General features: G+C 44.3%; 1 protein-coding gene across 4 annotated transcripts in view; it reads right to left on the bottom strand.

Annotated features, from left to right (window-relative positions):
• Positions 1 to 17,254, bottom strand: part of tmem201 (transmembrane protein 201) — a 212,572-nt gene that overhangs the window by 131,713 nt on the left and 63,605 nt on the right. The gene's annotated exons all lie outside the window — the stretch shown is intronic.

Raw genomic sequence — 17,254 nt, 5'->3', positions numbered from 1 at the left:
CAACACTGAATTCTCAGAAGCAGACTGTATACCAATGTGTTATGGATGCCTAGATGAAAAATTTGACCATGACTGATATTAGGAGGTTTATTGGTAAGTTCGTTTATATTTTTAATGTGTCATCTTCCCCAGGCAAGGTGGCATCATCCAGCTCTTAGACAAAAAGCAATGGCATTCATTGGCCAGTCATTTGGAGGTGCATCATGAGAGCGGAATAAGGTGACTGGTTCTCTGTAGATTTCTCTCTCTGTGGGGAAACATTTAGCCTCAGTTTTGAACAAACATGCAAGCACAACACCTAATGAGGAACAATGCAACCAGCTGCAGTGCTGACACTTTAGAGACTGGGCCAGCTGATAGCAAACACAGTTTAACATAAAAAATTTAGGATCATTAGTTTGGAAGCAAATTACAAAGAATGTGTTGAGCTCAGCAGTCATGCAGCACACTACAAAATGCATTGCAGCAACTCGCCAAAGCTTCTTCAACAGCACCTCCCGAACCTGCGACCTCTACCACCTAGAAGGACAAGGGCAGCAGGCGCATGGGAACACCATCAACTCCAACTTCCCCTCCAAGTCACACACCATCCTGATTTGGAAATATATCAGCCGTTCCTTCATCGTCGCTGGGTCAAAATCCTGGAACTCCCTCCCTAACAGCACAGTGGGAGCACCTTCACCACACGGACTGCTGCGGTTCAAGGCGGCGGCTCACCACCACCTTCTCAAGGGCAATTAGGGAGGGGAAATAAATGTTGGCCTTGCCAGCGATGGCCACATCCCGTGAACGAATAAAAAAAAGTCAAAATAGTCAAACCATCTGGCTATTGTAGGGCTGCAGTGAAGGTAGGAAGCAAGATATTGGATTGCATTAGCAAAAGGGTGGATTCAAATCAAGACATATGTTGGTGCAGAGGGTACCTATTCTAACTCTTCTTGAGTACCAAGTGCAGTACTGGTCACTATTCCATTGGAAGGATTTTATTGCCTTTGAAAAAGTTAAATCGCAGGACGACAAAGATCCCCGGACTCAAATAAGAAAGGAAGTTGGGCTCATTCTCATTATGAAACAGCCTTTAAGGTGATCAAACATAAGTTTTGAAATTTATGAATGTGATTGATCAAGTTGATTCAGTCAAACGAGATCACATTAAGAGACATAATTAAAAATGCAAGTATTATTTCACACCTAGGTGAACCAGTATGGGCTGTGGGTTACCAAAGTCATTGGAGCAATGTGCATATATACAATGACAACTTGCCTTTACCATAGATAAACGTCTTAAGATGCTGCACAGAGGCAGAGGAGTTTAAGCTGAAGACACAGCCACCAATGGTGGGGCAAAGGGGGGGGTATGGGGGATGGACAAGATGTCAGAGTTGGAGGAGCAAGAGTTCTGAAGGTGTTGTATGGCTGGAGGAGGTGAGAGAGATGTGGAAGGGTGAAGCCACGAAGGGATTTAAACCCAAGGATAAGAATTGTAAATCGGAGGTGTGGGGGACCGGGTGCCAATGGAGGTCAGCAAGGATAGGAATGATGGATGAATGGGACTTGGCACGGATATGATACAGGCGGCAGAGAGGAGGCTGGCCAAGAGAACATTTGAATAGTCAAGTCTGAGGTGACAAAGGCATGGACGAGTGTTTCAGTAGCCGATGGGCTGAGGTGAGCGATGTTAGAGGTGGAAGTAAGCCAGTCTTTGCGATGGAAAGAACTTGGTGTCGGAAGCTCAGCTTGGGATTGAATAGGACACTAAGGTCACAAATGGTCTGGTTACATGGAAATCAAGAAACAAGTGGATACGTTCTGAAAAAGGAAGAACATGGGGAGACAGCAGATTTTAAAGAAAGACTTGCATTTCTATAGTGCCTTTCACGAGCTCAGGGCGTCCCAAAGCACTTTACAGCCAATAAAGTCCTTTTTGAAGTGTAGTCACTGTTTTAATGTAGGAAACACGGCAGCCAATTTACGCACAGCAAGCTCCCACAAGCAGAAATGCGATAATGACCAGATAATGTTTTAGTGGTGTTGATTGAGGGATAAATATTGGCCAGGACACCGGGGAATAACTCCCCTGCTCTTCTTCGAATTAGTGCTGTGGAATTTTTTACGTACACCTGAGAGAGCAGGATTAACGTCTCATCCGAATGACGGCACCTCCGACAGTGCAGCACTCCCTCAGCACTGTGCTGGAGTATCAGCCGAGATTTTTGTGCTCGAGTCTCTGAGGTGGGGCTTGAACCCACAACCTTTCGGTTTCTAAAATATCCTACGCTCTCTTCCTTCAGCCACGCCACAAAGATCTGGACACTTACCAAGATGGGAATCATGGGCACAAACCGCTGTCACGTTATAAAGTGCGGGTGAACAGAGCTACACATTACAGTAAGACGCATAACCGTTCAGACATCCAAGCACAGTATCTCAACACGGTTCACAATTCAACTAGCACAAAGCCCTCAACTGATCAGACATTGCGGCTTGTGACTCGGAAGATTACAGCTGTCACTTTTAATACCGGGGGCAAAGTTTTTGTCTACCTCCCAAAAGGAATCAAAAAGGCTCCCGAACCACGTTTGCAATTGAGGCCCTTCCATCACTTGTGTCACAAACTGCATTTTAGCCCCTTAGATTCCAGATTTCAGCCTGATGATACTTGTTGAGAAAACAAGCCTTTATTTTTCACTGGGTCAAATCAGGAGCTGCTGCTGCAAGCAGAACACTCAATGGTCTGTCACTTCAGAGATAGCTTTATGTACCAGACTTGTCTGGATGTTTCATGAATCCCTCAGGGTAAGCTTTTCAAAGCCAATGCCAAACTACTCATAATGCAGCTTTTGAAAACAACCCTTTAAGATTAATATGCTTTTCCTGCACCAGACAAGCTGACATTTTTTTAAATGAAACAAGGTGACTTAATGCTACTTCTTCCAAAACTTATTACAACTTACCAAAAGGGGATGGTGTGCATTAGCACTCGGCACTCACTCGTGTGCGTAGATTAGTGCTTCATGTTGAATGAATTTTTGTGGTCTCAGTCAGGGATGCCAGTTCTGAGGAATTCTATTCTTCTGGCAGCCAGTTGTAGCAGTCACACCCAAGGGAGGTATAGGGTGACATGGCCCTCGACCGTGTCCGTTCCATTTCCCGCACTGCTGCTCTCACCCTTCCCCTCCCTCCCAGAACCGCAATAGGGTTCCCCTTGTCCTCACCTTTAACCTCACCTTTAACCTCACCAGCCTCCACATTCAACGGATCATGCTCCGCCATTTCCGCTACCTCTAGCGTGATCCCACCACCAAACATATCTTCCCCTCCTCCCCTTTCAGCATGCCGAAGGGATCGCTCCCTCCGCGACACCCTGGTCCACTCCTCTATCACCCCAACACCCCTTACCCTTCCCACGGCACCTCCCCGTGCAAGTGCAGGAGATGCAACACCTGCCCTTTTACCTCCTCCCTTCCCACTGTCCAGGGTCCCAAACACTCCTTCCATGTGAAACAGCAATTTACTTGTACTTCTTGCAATTTAGTGTACTGCATTCGCTGCTCACGATGTGGTCTCCTCTACATTGGGGAGACCAAATGCAGATTGGGTGACCGCTTTGCGGAACACCTCCGTTCAGTCCGTAAGCATCACTCCGAGCTTCTGGTCGCCTGTCACTTTAGTTCTCTGCTCCACTCCCACTCTGACCTCTCCATCCTCGGCCTCTTACACTGTTCCAACGAAGCTCAACGTAAATTCGAGGAACAGCAACTCATCTTTCGATTAGGCACTTTACAGCCTTCCGGACTCAACAATTTCAGACTATAACCTCGGCCCCTAATCATTTTTTTTTCTCACATGGCAGCTGTTGATGATTCTGCCATTTACACCTCATCTAGAGTCATCTTGTTTCTTAACCTGTCCCATTACCATCTCCTCTTGCCTCGCACCATCATCCCTTTTGTCTTTTAATCTCTACTGCCTTCCATCCCATCACAAACTTTCCCTGCCTCTGCACTTGCTTAAAACCTATTACATCTCTAACTTTTTGCAGTTCTGACGAAAGGTCATCGACCTGAAACGTTTACTCTGTTTCTCTCTCACGGATGCTGCCTGGCCTGCTGAGTGTTTCCAACATTTTCTGTTGTTATTTCAGATTTCCAGCATCCGCAGTATTTTGCTATTGTATTGGGTGAGGTATAGGATGGGCCTGATCGAGTAACATTTCCTGCACATTGGTCTGAATATACTCTAATCTTACAAGAAGCAGCTCTGCCGATTGCACAAGTGTGCGATTTCCACACCAACCATCAATCATTGTGGCTTCTAATGAGGTTGTCAAATTAGCAAACACTTTAAAATCATGAGGAAGTAGGCTGCAATTAAACGCACTCTCCTTTAACTTGCAAACCGTGGGTAACCCCTAGGAACAGGCCGTCTTGACTGCCTCCCAGCCACTGATGTGAAGGGAAACCAAAAATTGTTACAATAAAAATGGAATTTAATAGTCAGGAGCAAAAAAGTTCAAACTAATTTTTTTTTAAATCAAAAAATAAAAACAAGTTTGATTTTCTTTCATTTTCAGCTCCCTAATATAAATGTCGGCTTGCCTGGTGCAGGAAAAGCGTATTAATCTAATGGAGTCAGATCTATTAAACCAATGTGCCAACACAACCTGCACCTGAAGAGCACGAACTCTTGCATTTATACAGTGTCGCTTCGCATTGAGACCAATGTTTCCGTCGGGCTGCGGGCGCACGTGCGGAAATTTGAATGGGGCGCGTGGCGGGGACATGGATTGAGTCACCTCAAAAAACTTTCATACAAGGATTTACTTGTTGAAAACCAGACGACTTTTCTTATGTCGGTAAATGCAGCAGCAGCGCCTCCCACTGAGCCACATTACGTGGTTTCCGTTTCGTTCCCAGTTGAGGGAGACACGTTGGCCATTACAAACGTAATGCTGAAGCTTCAATATGACTCGAGTAAATGCGTACCACATCGCTAAATGCAAATGGAAGGCTTTCTTCAACTCCGCGGCAATAACCTTTGAGCTATACAGGTAAAAAACACCGTTTATGTCTGGACTTTGCCTACATTTGACAGCAAAACCTTACTGGAGATGATTGCTGTGCCAATCTCCAAAAGTGGAGGGAAATGCATTAAGTCTGCCCAAGAGCAGCACCAGAATGATGATGGTCACCAAGAAATCAAATAGGGAATTCAGAAGAAACGTCTTCACCCAGAGAGTGGTGAGAATGTGGAACTCGCTACCACAGGCAGTGGTTGAAGCAAATAGTATAGATTAATTTAAGGGGAGGCTAGATAAACATATGAGGGAGAAAGGAATTGAGGGCGATGCTGAGAGTTAGATAAGGAAAGACGGGAGGAGGCTCGAGTGGAGCATAAACACCGGCATGGCCTGGTTGGACAGAATGGCCCTTTTCTGTGCTGGATGTTCTATATAATTCTGTGTGATGTCCGCTTATCCAGGTTGCCATGCAAGTGATTAGACAATCACACAGGCAGTGCCAACTGATAGTGTATCAAACCGATTGCTGGGTGCATCCGATGTAATTTTTATTTCCAACTTCACAGGAAGGAGAGATTTTTGTGGATACAGCGCTGCTGTACACACCACTGGGTAGTGCCAGGCATCATCGCAGGTTTGGCTGCCACACCACTACTGCATTGTATTTAACATTGCCCGTCTCCACCCCTGACTCAGCTCATCTGCTACTGAAACCCTCATCCATGCCTTTGTTACCACTAGACTTGACTATTCCAATGCACTCTTGGCTGGCCTCCCACATTCTACCCTACGTAAACGTGGTCATCCAAAGCTTGGCTGCCCGTGTCCTAACTCGCACCAAGTCCCGTTCACCCATCACCCCTGTGCTCGCTGACCTACATTGGCTCCTGGTTAAGCAATGCCTCGATTTCAAAATTCTCATCCTTGTTTTCAAATCCCTCCATGACCTCGCCCCTCCCTATCTCTCTAATCTCCTCCAGCCCAGACGGCACAACAGCAGTGTACAGGCGTGCTGAAAAAAAACCAGCTCTCATCAGCTGCTTGGTAATATTTTACAGTGCAACATTTTCAAAAAGAAGTTATTCATTTAATTTGACGTGGTACTGTTTGCAGCTACTTTAGGCAGTCTCGCACTGCTGGGAAAATCATCAAATCCAAAGCCACCTTGGGAATACTGCCATGGAGTTCTCCCCGGTGTCCTGGGCCAATATTTATCCCTCAATCAACATCACTAAAACAGATTATCTGGTCATTAGCACATTGCTGTTTGTGGGAGCTTGCTGTGTGCAAATTGGCTGCCGCGTTTCCTACATTACAACAGTGACTACACGTCAAAAAGTACTTCATTGGCTGTAAAGCGCTTTGGGACATCCGGTGGTCATGAAAGGCGCTACAGAAATGCAAGTCTTTCTTTTTCTTTCTAGCAGATTTGATGGTGTCTAATTCTCACAAATAAATAGGTATATTGCCCTCAACAACTCTTTTCTATACTCCAATTTGAGTCCTAGCCGGTACTGACGTGTGTTTTTTCTTGTTAAGTTTATGATTCTCTTCCTCTCTCCTTTTCAAGGTAGGGGAAAAATAGACACTTTTTTTTTTTTACAGATTTAAAAAAAGTGGAGTAGCAAAAACAAAATATGTTCCCTTTCAAAAGAGCTGAAAAGGTTGCTGTGATAATAGTGTATACACAAACAGTACTGCGTCTGTGTATCGATTATGATAGATCCTTAGGTCAAAAAAAATACACAACATGTGTAAAGAGATGCTCATTGTAGCTAGCATCACATCTTTTCACCAAAATGACATTGGCTGGCAAACCTAGGGGGGAAAAATAAACTAAAAATGTAATGCATTAAAAAGATAGGTATGCTGATTTGTGATCAGATAATTCTCTTTCTTCCTCAGCAACTTCTCTGCCGTAACAGTGCTGGCGTCTGATTAAAGTCTTCCACCGATCAGATGGTAGACTACCCTGCTGCACAGTACAGTAGCAAAATACAATGCTTCGTCTGAACGCGAACTTAAGGTGATCTTAAATGATCTCTGGTTCCGTAACGCTCTGCTGGAGGTGGCCATGATCTGCGTTCTGATGTCCAGGTATCTCCAGACAGGATGCATTGTGCCTCGCACTGAAGGTAAACAAACGTGCCACCATCGTTCCTCCACCTTCAGACTTAGACCGTGGGTGGACACGAATTGCTCTAGAGAGATGCAGATAATGTCTCCACTGAGGCTGTATCGCAGAAAAATGATCTACTCAAATATTGCTCCGTCGCCCTGACCAAAAGAAAAAAATGCGTTTTTACAAGATTGATCAATCCTTTACAAAGTGTTTGCTGATATAATGAGTGAAAGCCAACAAGCCTATCATAGGAGCAGGAGGAGGCCATTCAGCCCCTCAAGCCTGCTCCGCCATTCAATCAGATCAAGGCTGATCTATACCTCAATACCATTTACCCACTTTAACTCCACACCCCTGGATACCCGTACCCAACAAAAATCTAGCGATCTCAGTCTATCGTCACATCTCTATCACCTCTACATTTTTTTTCCTGCCTCAATCCATTTAGCCGCGACCACAGGCAAATGAATCACAGTCAACAGTATAACCTCCGACATTCACTCACACCCTTGTGGAGCCATCGGTTTCTTCTTTCTCCTTGCTTTAAATTTCAAGGTTGGGCATCGCACATTTACAAGCATCATCTCACATCTGGTGAAGCTCTGGTTCTATAGCCAACCACAACTAACATCCCCCCTCCCACTCCCTCTCTAAATGGGGTGTTGACTCTTGCTGGGGTACAGCAGCCCACCCAAATGGCCATCCTTCACCTGTAAGCCGAGACAACCGATGTCCGTGCGCTATTTCATCGTGGTAGGCATCAATACAGGCCTCAGTGGATGTCCGCACGTACATCTGCCTGCCGAGGTCACTGGATAGCAGTTAGGAGGGGGAACCCTGGTTGATTTCCCCACCCCACTCCTTCCATATCCCGGACACGCTTTGGTGCGCCAACTACTCCCCTTATGAGATCAGCAAACTCAGCTGAGAAGTTGAGAGCGGTCTTACTACACTTGGTGAGACCACACCTGGAGTACTGTGCACAGTTTTGGTCTCCTTACTTAAGGAAGGAAATACTTGCCTTAAAGGCGGTGCAACGAAGGTTCACTAGATTAATCCCTGGGATGAGACGGTTGTCCGATGAGGAGATTGGGCCTATACTCTCTGGAGTTTAGAAGAATGAGAGCTGATCTCATTGAAACATACAAGATTCTGAAGGTGATTGACAGGGTAGATGCTGAGAGGTTGTTTCCCCCTGGCTGGAGTGTCTAGAACAAGAGGGCATAGTCTCAGGATAAGGGGTAGGCCATTTAAGACTGAGATGAGGAGGAATTTCTTCACTCAGAAGGTTGTGAATCTTTGGAATTCTCTGCCCCAGAGGGCTGTGAATGCTGAGTCGTTGAGTATATTCAAGGCTGAGATCGATAGATTTTTGGACTCTAGGGGAATCGAGGGATATGGGGATCAGATGAGTGTGGAGTTAAGGTTGAAGATCAGCCATGATCTTACTGAATGGCGGAGCAGGTTCGAGGGGCTGTATGGCCTACTCCTGTTCCCAATTCTTATGTTCTTATTCTTAAACCGGTCTCGCTCAGCATCACACCAGGTGACCCACTGGGCCATCCAGAAAGCTGACAAGGGACTCGATGCTGGCTGTATGGCTGGGTGGAGTAATTATTGTGCCTCGTGTGTCATGAGTCTTATTGGGCCGGATATTCCGAACCCTGCGGGTGGGTACGCGCTGTGCACACACCCGTAGGGACATCGGAAATGCCGGTTGCAGGCATGCGCTGGAAACCGGCATTTCCGATCCGTCAAGAAAGCTCGACAGATCCTCTGGCTGCCCGGGAGAAGGACCTCTGCGGGCGGATAGTTCCGCTTTCTGGAGACCCTCTGCCCGCAGAAAACCCTTACAATTCTTGCCTGCTTTTACCAGGATAAGAGTTGAAAAAAGTTTTTAAAAATTTCCAGATTTATCATTTAAAAATACTTTAAAAAAAGGTAAGTTTATTTTTAGCCCCGTAATTTTTTTCAAAAATTTAAAGTTTTGTTCAGAATAGTTAATTTATGTAATTTCAAGTCATTTTAAAAATGTGATTTTTTAAAAAATGTATTTAAAGTTTGACTATGTTTTTGGGGTGATCTCTATTCATATATTTGACAGGTCTTCCTGTCAAATGTATGAAGGGAGATTCCCTTCTGTGATTGGCCCCCCATGGCCCACGTGATCCCAGGGACGCTGCGAACTACCTGCGCCTCTGGGATACGTGGGCCCTGCGCACCAGCAGTTTGGAGAGGCCCAGCATCGGAACTGTGCGCCTCCCGGGAGCCCTCAGGTAAGGGCGCAGATTTTTCCAGATCGCAGTCCTCCGCCCGCGGGAGGCCTGCGATCTGAATATCTGGGCCATTAGCTCTTGGCTGCCTGTGGAAAGCACCATCACTGCTGACCAGGAGTGGAAAGTCAGGCTTGCGTGAGCCAGCAGACGCAAGAGTGAATCTTTCAGCGAGCCTCGTCTTTCCACTCCACCTCAAAAGGCGAGTCATGAACTGAGTCATTTATAGCCTGAATTATTTTTTGTCAAAGCCCATTCTTAGTAAAGCTTGCATTAAAGACTTTAAAACATGTTTTTCAGTAAAATCCTGACTCAAGAACAACTTCAGTCCAGAATCTTCCAGTCAGCAGTACCTCAACAGTTGTGGCAAATTTCAAATAGAATCCTGAAGTCAGCAGACCAATATGCCAAAATCCAAGCATTGGTCACGATCATGTAGGTAATGTTTACTTACTTGATATTTCAAACGCAATCAAACAAACTAATTTGCTTACACCTTCTAGCCGAATCAGAGTGAGCAGAGTTAACCGAGAGCACATGGACGTACCAAGGCGTGGTACAATGGTGTGGCATGATGCAGGCGTGTTCCTGCAATTCCCAACAGAAGTAGGGTGTTGGAGGAAACACTGAGGACGGACATGGGGTGACCCCCCCCCCCCTCATACGAAGGGGAAGACGAGATCAGGTCACCTTAGGCCAGTGTGTGCATCATGGAGGCGACCTCAATAGCAGTACGGACCGGGACCTCGGAGTAAGCGCCAACCACACATTCAAGTGTTGGAATGTGGAGTGAATAAGGGGGGAGAAAGATGGAGCAATGAGACAAATCTAAATGTGGTAACTTAAATAAAATTCAGAAGAAACGACGCACAGTTCTGTCATGGGTCAAACATTTGCCCATTGAACATTGATAGAGAGTGAATCTAGCCACAGGCTCACCAAAGTTCAGTTTATGGTAATGGGCGATTCGCAGTCTCGTGGCTCCTGCTAGAAAATGTCTGTATGTGGATGATCTGCTTGAACTCGACGGTGATGTCTTTCGCAAGCGTATAAACATGGTACACAGATACCGAGTACCCCAAAGATCTATCCATGGCACCCCCCTCCTATTTCTCATCTACACGCTGCCCCTCGGCAATATCATCCAAAGACATGACGTCAGGTTCCATATACACGCCGACGACACCCAGCTCTACCTCACCACCGCCTCTCCTTATCCGACATCCAGTATCGGACGAGCCGAAATTTCCTCCAATTAAACATTGGGAAGACTGAAGCCATCGTCTTTGGCCTCGATTCCATCCCCCTTCCCTGGCCACCGTCTCAGGCTGAACCAGACTGTTCACATCCTATTTGACCAAGATGAGCTTCCAACCCCATACCCGCTCCTTCACAAAGACCACCCCTACTTCCACCTCCATAACATCGCCCGTCTCCATCCCTGCCTCAGGCAATCTGCTGAAAATCTCATCCATGCTTTTGCTATCTCCAGACACGACTATTCCGACGCTCTCCTGGCCAGCCACCCATCTTCCACCCACCATAAACTGGAGCTCCTCCAAAGCTTTGCTGTCCGTGTCCTAACTCGCACCAAGTCCCGTTTATCCCTCACCCCTGTGCTCGTTGACTACACTGGCTCCCAATCCATCAATACCTCGATTTTAAAATTCTCATCCTCTTGTTCAAGTCCCTCCGCATCTCTGTAACAACCTCCAGCCCTACAGCGCTCCGAGAACTCTGCATTCCTCCACTCTAATCTCTTGTGCAACCCCTACTTTATTCGCCCCATCATGGGAGGCCGTGTCTTCAGCCGTCTAGGCCCACAGTTTTGGAAGTCACTCCCATTTCCATTTCCTCCTTTAGACACTACTTTAAACCGACCCCTTTGACCAAGCTTTTAGGCACCGGTCCTAATATCTCCCTCTTTGGTTCGGTGTCAATTTTTGCCCGATTAAGCTCCTGCGAAGCACCTTGGGATGTTTTATTACGTTAAAGACACTATATAAATGCAAGTTGTTGTTGTGGTAACACTGGGCTTAGAAAAGGAATGGGCTCTTGGGAGGAAAAGAATAGAATTAGCTTCTTGTACCAACGGGAGCACAGAAAAATTCTCTTATCCACGGAGCTCCAGAAGCGGAATTGGATTTGTATTCACTGCACCTCGCCACCTTTCAATAGAAAGAAAACCATATCCACGAGAAAAAAAGCACACACCTCAAACATGGTGCAATAATGTCCAATGGTACCACAGAGCGATCTGTAGCTAGCACATTTATACCGTGATTACAAAACATTCAACAGCATCGCATGCAAGTGCCGTGCTCAACAAACAGAGTGCAGGAAATCGCTGACCAGGGCTGCACCAATTCCACTTCAAATTAAAATGTAAACAGGTCACAAAGCCAACTCTTATGGGGCCAGTTTAGACACAGTCAGCACTATGCACACACGTGAGCTACACAACGGAATTGGGGGTGGGGGGAGACCAGAGATCTGCCAATCAGATTGCAGTGAACACCTGCAAACGTGTCCTCGGGATTCAATTTATTAACTGGGTAACTAATGTGGATGTTATAAAAGATTGGATAGGCTGGGGTTGTTTTCTTTGGGGGGGGGGGGGGGGGGGGACTTGATTGAGGTGTATAAAATTATGAGGGGCCTAGATAGAGTGGATAGGAAGGACCTATTTCCCTTAGCAGAGAGGTCAATAACCAGGGGGCACAGATTTAAAGTAATTGGTGGAAGGATTAGAGGGGAGTCGAGGGGAACTTTTTTCACCCAGAGGGTGGGGGGGGGGTCTGGAACTCACTGCCTGAAAGGGTGGTCGAGGCAGAAACCCTCATTGCATTTAAAAAGTACTTGGATACGCACCTGAAGTGCCGTAACCTACAGGGCTACGGACCAAGAGCTGGAAAGTGGGATTAGGCTGGATAGATCTTTTTCGGCTGGCAGACACGATGGGCCGAATGGCCTCCTTCTGTGCCCTAAATTTCTTAGGATTCTATTCTATGATTGTTTAAATAGAATACGCTGTCGAACTGGGTATTGTAACTGCTTTCTTTTTAAACTTTTGGGTCCCTTCACACAACGATCACCAACTTTCAGAACAAGCTCCAGCTTCAAGAACCGAATTAATGAAATGATGGAACACATCACACTCAATCTGAGTTATCAAATGCAGAGCCAGCCTTTAAGATTCATTTTCAAAATCATTTCAACAATGAAGGAAAAATAGTAACTAGGAACAAGGTAAAAACAATACAACCTAGTTAGTTAATAAAACAAAAATTAACCTGCAGATACATTTTTATAAGCCGCAATATTTGAAACAGCGCCCTGCAATGTTCCCTTTATTTATTTATTTATTTATTTATTTTTTGAGGGGCTGGGCTTCTGCACGACCCATTCAAAATACTGCGCACGTGCGGTTTTTCCCCATTTAAAAGCCAGTAAGCCAGCTGCACGGGAGCTCCAGGGCGCCCTTAAAGGGAACATTGGTGCCCTGTGCTGCTTACACAAAAAATGCACCCCATACCTGCTTCAGAACACACAAACCCAGCACTAATCCTGGAAAAACTCATTTTCTGAGTGGTGGCGAGGTTACCAACAGCAATCACATATCACACCTGGAAGGAGGGGGCTGGTCTCACCTGCGCTAGTTAATTTCTCAATTTGGTCACGTGTGCCTGAAAGAAAGCCCAAGTTTAAAGAGGTCGTAAAATGGTCCACTATACCCAAGTCAGCAGGTAGACATCACACAGCAGACTTACTCTTTAAAAAGACGGAACTTGCCATCCAGCTAGACATGGAAGAAACAAACAGAAAAGGCAAAACATCGACCCAGTGGTCAAAGGAAGTGGGGGAAAATTGACAAAGGAGACATTTCTTAGCTACCTGATTATTTTTGAATGGTCGCTGGGGCTAAACGTCCATCTTAGCAGCCCTTGGAGTCTACGATAACCAGAATGCTTTACCGAGATGCTATTCCACGTGCAACAGTATAGGCATCAAATGAGACAACAGAAACGAGTGGGAATTATTTGCCCAGATGGGGAAAAACCAGACACAACAAAATGTGTAATTTCAGGGGACGCACATCTAGGAGAGATCTAGAATCACAAGTCATTTAAAGGATATCGAGAAGATGTAAATTATATATATGATTTGAGTTCCTTACTCAACATATTCCAGGGATCCAAGTCCAATCAGATGCAATACTGTCCAAAATGAGTTTGATGCAAAAATGGTGGACAAATGTCACAGCTTATCACAAAAATGGTGGACAAATGTCACAGCTTATCACAGAGCCAAACTGCCTGCTCTACATAATAACGAGATTTCAAAATACCCTGACTACTCCACAGCCTTTCATGAGCGGCTCTCAGCACAAGGACTGAACTCAAAAAGTGGGTTGTATGACACTATCCCAATTTAACTGTCAGCATTCCGTTGGGTGTACTTACTTCAATATTTAAACTACATGAGTGTTTATTTTCAAAGGTCAAACAAGAAACATGGGCAGAATAACGTGTCAAACTTGCTCAACATTTTCCCGAACAAGCGCCTTTGTTGTCCTGATTTACAAGATTAGCTCTATGCTGCCGAGAGTCGTGGCATTCAGCTGCCCTACCCTGCTGTTGCTTGCATCGTTTAAAAGGCCCAGAACCACTGGTTCACCGCAGTTCGCCGTAAATGGGCCGTGCACAGAATGTGGTGGAGGTGAAATGAAACCCCCGAGCGGATTTGGGGTGAGTCTGCATCTACTGCGTTCATCAACTCAACGGTAAACTCACACACGATTGCTTTTCCCTGGTGTCTTTTCATGAAAAGGTGAGCAACAATGGCGTTGAATCTTTGTAAATGGACTGCCACAGGTGAGGAGAGCGGCTGATGAACAACAACGTCTGAATGACAGCAGTACAACACAAATGAATGTGGACTCTGGAGATGCAAAATTACTTTACAATAATCTGCATCATTTGGCTCAATTTACAGGGTTTTAAGATTCATGAAATAGCATAAAATTACTAATTACATTAAACTAGCCGTATAGAGCAGTAACATTTCTATACGAATTCACTAGACTGTAGCTATATACTGCAGTAATATTTCTATATTACATTAGACTGTAGCCCTATGATGCAGTAATGTTTATACATGTACGTATTTGATTACTTGCAAACAATCAGTTTTAAAGCACTAAAGTTTACAGGCTAGATTTAAACCTAAATATATGATTAAAGACACGTTGCCTAATCTGTAGTTTAATATGCAGCTCAAGGGAAAAGGGCTGCAACTTAATTGGAGACAATCTGAAGGATGTTGAAAATCTGTATTGAAATCAAACCCTTCAACTCCTCTCTTACACATGTATATTGAAATTATTCTGTAAATAAAATTCTAAAAACCACAGGCTTTTACTCCTACAACTATGCTGTTGCTTTGTGAAGAGAAAATGTTGTTCCGACAGCTTCAGACCTGATCAGCTATTTATTCAGGTTAACTGTGTCAGAGAGTTAGGTGCCCCCCTGGTCCATATCAACAACAACTTGTATTTATATAGCGCCTTTAACGTAGTAAAACGTCCCAAGGCGCTTCACAGGAGTATTTTAAGACAAAAAAAAATCCTGACACCGAGCCACATGAGGAGAGATTAGAGCAGGTGACCAAAAGCTTGGGCAAAGATGTAGGTTTTAAGGAGAGTCTTAAAGGAGGAGAGAGAGGTAGTGAGGCGGAGAGGTTTAGGCAGGGAATTCCAGAGCTTAGGGCCTAGGCAACAGAAGGCACGGCCGCCAATGGTTGAGCGATTATAATCAAGGATGCTCAAGAGGACAGAATTAGAGGAGCGCAGATATCTCAGAGGGTTGTGGGGCTGGAGGAAATTACAGAGATAGGGAGGGGCGAGGCCATGAAGGGATTTGAAAACAAGGATGAGAATTTTGAAATCGAGGCGCTGCTTAACCAATAACTTCAATGCAAACTTGCCATGAAGTCAAGTCTCTTGGGTCTAAGCTGAAACTGAGTCACACGTTAAAAAAAAAGTTTGAATTTTTTTTTGAAAGACTGGAGAGAATTATGCTTTTAGCCAACAACAAAGTCTATCGGCATCTTCCTAAATGAGCAGAGTTCCTGCAATGCTGTGAATGTTAGCTGTGAAAATCTAATTTGGAAATGAACGGCAACAGCACATAAGCGAGGAGTATATTCATTGATTCGATATACAATTTATTAAAAGAAACCCACTACATATAAACCTAGAAGCCTCACTTCCACAACACACATTACAGCTATACCTACTTGGCAACAGACATCAGTGGACCCAATTAAACCAGTACAGAGATTTTTTTTTTTTTTTTTTTTTTTTTTTTAAGGTAGAAAAGGCACAAGGAGACAGAATAAGGTTTGAAGCAAAGAAAGAAAATGAAAAGCTGCACGAGTTCTAATTTAAGCAAACTTCAGAGCACTCTTGAACAATTAAGCAGCACAAAAAAAATGACAAAAGGCAGCGGGAGGGGGGGAAAAATAGGTGTACACCCTTTTGAATGCTGAGGCTTTTCAAATAAAATACAGAACAATTCAAAATGAGGAAATAAATGCAATTTAAAAGTGGAAAACATTCGCAAAGAAACCCAATATTTAACAAACGTCAGTACGGAAATTTAAGGTCAATATGATGAAGTACGGTTATTAATTTATGCTTTATAAAAAAAATTACTTAGTAAATAAAAAATGTGCACATCATTACCTTTAAGACATCTCACTCTAAATACTCAATTACACATTACCTGACAGAGAGTTTAAAGGCAAAACCGCCTGGCGATTCTTCAGAATCTGTACGTGGTGCGTATATATTAAATTTAACCATGAACTCAAACTAAATCTAATGAATAGTGCGTGCATTAAGTATTTTTTAATGGTACGTTCAGAAGCATTCCCAGTATTGCTGGATTTGAAATATTGGCAAGTTATTCAGCATTCAAAAAAGTTGGGGAAGCCACCATCTCTTATGAAAATAGCACCTGCAAGCACGAAAAGAAGAACTGGAGCTAGTGATGGGTGAGGTGATGGCACCAGCAAGATACTGACACTGTTTCATATATATTCGACAGACTGTCTCCAGTTTACATGTATGAAAAACTGCTCGACAATTCTGCGCTAACAGTTTTTTTTTTTACATTGAATTTCACGACATTGCAAATGATTCTGAATACAATTAGAGTGAAATTTAACTACGGTAAAGGTGCTATATAAATGCAAGTTGTTGCTGAAAAGACACCCAAGTTTCTTTCGTGATCCATAATGCATTGAAACAAAGCCATCACATCACCCACTCACTAGTCTGAAGCCAGGAACACAGAGCTTTACGTTTAAAGAAACAGTAATCATTTTTTCTGGACCTAGAATGGGCTGCTTGCACCTTTAGGAAAATCAAAACACATTCACTTTCTCTTTCCATGTTCCCTAATATTCGTTAACCTCTCATTATCTTACAACAGATTTTTTTTTTTTTTTTTTTTTTTTTTTTTGAGGGGGATGGGAAGATGATGTCGTCGTGATTCTGGTTCACAATTACATCGAATCACATCCATCAAGAAAGATTTTAGTGTTAGAAGTGTGGCAGGAAAAGGGTAGGCTGTGTCGCAAAAAAACGCTGAAGATGCGAGCACAACAGTGCCGTTAGAGTTAAGAGAGTAAATCGAGAATAGTTGCTCTTTGTGGAATATAAGGCAATGTGGCAGATGCACATTGAGGACGGAAGTGTTCCTAGTCTTTTAAAAAGGAGGTCCATCATTATCGCTCGTCTCTGAATGGGAGAGAACACACAGAGCTAAGATTTTT

The sequence above is a fragment of the Somniosus microcephalus genome, chromosome 25 (genome assembly GCF_052327205.1).
Source record: "Somniosus microcephalus isolate GS21.2 chromosome 25, FLI_Smic_1.0, whole genome shotgun sequence".
NCBI lineage: Eukaryota > Metazoa > Chordata > Chondrichthyes > Squaliformes > Somniosidae > Somniosus > Somniosus microcephalus.
This window is presented reverse-complemented; position numbering and strand designations above follow the sequence as displayed.